Genomic DNA, 2,313 nt, shown 5'->3' with positions numbered 1-2,313 from the left:
GAGTACCGGCGACGCTGCTGAGGCTCCCCGACCGCTGCTGCTGCTGCTGCCGCTGCTGCTGCCGGCGCCGGCGGGAGTTTCGCCGTAAGTAACACATCGCGCACCGAGTGCCCCAACTAAAGAGCAAAACAACACGTGACCGCCGCCTCACCGAGGCGCTCACACACCGAGACGGGGCGGGGCGCCGCCGCCGCCGGCACCGCCCCGCATTGGCCGCCGGGCAGCGCGAAGGACGGCCGCGGCCCTCAATGGGGCGGCGGGGCGGGCTCTCGGCAGCGAAGCGGCAACACGCCGTTGGACGGCGGGAGCCTCGCCCCCCCACCCCCTTCCCGCCCCTCCGCGTTCCCGCCCACAGCCTCCGGCCCCCCTCGGGCGCAGCGCAGCCCGTCGCTGCCCTCCGCTCACACAGCGCGGAGCGTGCGGGGGCGCGGGCACGGCGGGGAGAGCCGGCACATCCGGCGAGCCCCGGTGCTGCCCCTCGCCATCTCTCGGGGCACGGCGGGGCGCCGGCGGAGCTCGCCCAGGCCATATCAGGTGCTGCGGTCCCGCCGGGCGGAGCTTCGGGCCGTGCGTGAGCGCCGGGCGCCCCCCGCGCGCCCCCGCACACACGCGCGTGTGCGTCAGCTCTGCCCGCACACGCGCGGCGGCTCCGCGCGCTCCTCCGCGCGGTGTGTCACCGCGCCCGCGCCGCCCCCGCCCCGCGCGCGGGGAAATGCCACCCAGCGAGGGCCGGGGGCAGGGGCTGCCGCTGCTAGTTCATTAAACGGCTCTAATTTATCCGCCCGCTTCGCTGGACTGGGGAATAGGGACAGCGTCCGCACTTCCTCTGGAAACGATCCCGGCCCCGTTGGGGAACCGCGGCGCGGTGATTACGGAACAAGCGGCGGCGGGGGCAGAGCGGCCCCAGGGCCCCCCGCCTCCCCGCTCCTTCACCGGGGGCTCCGCGGGGCGGGGAACGACGGGGGCGGGGGGTGCGCGGTGCCGCGCTTGTTTACAGGGGAGCCGCACGCTCGTCACCGGGCGGGCCGCGCCCGGCGATCAATGAGCGCCTTTCTCTGCCCTCCGCCGGAGCGACTGAGCGGCGGAGGGGCCCCGGCCGGGGTGGGCGGCAGGAGGGGCGGGGGGCTGCCCAGCCCGCGTTTTCCTGTGCGAGGCGGGAGCGGGGGAAGGCAGGGGGAGCGCAGGGGCCCCGGAGGGGGCTGCGGGGCGGGGATGCCGGGCTCTCGCCCCCCGATGAGGGCGGTCGCGGCGCGTCACCGAGCGCGCAGAGCGGTGCGGGGAGGGCAGCGGCAGTAACAGCCGAGGGATGGAGGGACGAGGCTGTACCGACCCCGTGTGCACTGACACCGTCCAGCCTGTTCTAACCGCAGCCGCATCTCCGCCCGCCTCGGGAGCGGCTGGGGAAGCCTCCCTCTGCACACGCCCGGGAAGAAAAGTGGGGCTGGGGTCACGCAAACATCCCTCCGTGTTCTCGCGTTTCCCCCTGGAGTGCTGTCGGACACGCTCTCATTTGGCGGCCTGCGCCGAAGCTGAAGCAGTCAGGTTTGCGAGTAAACACGAGGGAATAAACAACACAAACAACAAAACCCACAAAAACAAACACAAAAGCAGCACCGCAAACAAACAAGCGAGGGGAAAAAAAGACGAAAGTGATGCGGCGCCTCCAGCTGCCGCCGTGCGGGGCCGTGGCCGAGCTGTCCCCGTGTTCCCGAGCGCTGCCGCAGCTCAGCTCCCTCCTGCACGGAATTCTCCGCGGTTTGGGTCATAACAACTCCTTTAGGAATTAACAGCTCTAGCAGGGCAGAGGGGAGCGTGGTTGGAAAGGACCACTTCACTGTAAATACCGGTGTGCTGCAGTAAAGCATCTTATGAAGGAAGACCTCTCCCATCATCTTATGGGAAAATAATAACATTAACATTAGGTAGTAGTTATTTTATTTTAATTTTTAGGGGGAATCAACGGAGTTAGAGAAGTAATTTGAGATCAGAGGCACCGGCCTCTCCATAGAAATGAGTGTAATATTAGGCAGGCTATCCGTGATGTCCCTGTGCATGTGTGATTTTTCACAGAAAATGATGCTGGCAGTCTTTACTGTCCTGGCAATGTGCTTTGATTTCTGTATCTGGAAAAACGCCTAGAATTGGTAATTGTAAACTTAGATTATATGTAATGATTGCATAAGAAATCTCGGAGAGGACAGCTTCATATGAAAACTCAGGAATAGTTGATTTTCTAGCTATGACTGTAACGGGCCAAACTACCTCCTGCATTCACACTACCAAAGTCATAAGGGAATTTGTTATCTAAATAAA

Source organism: Catharus ustulatus, chromosome 2, assembly GCF_009819885.2.
Source record: "Catharus ustulatus isolate bCatUst1 chromosome 2, bCatUst1.pri.v2, whole genome shotgun sequence".
NCBI lineage: Eukaryota > Metazoa > Chordata > Aves > Passeriformes > Turdidae > Catharus > Catharus ustulatus.
This window is presented reverse-complemented; position numbering follows the sequence as displayed.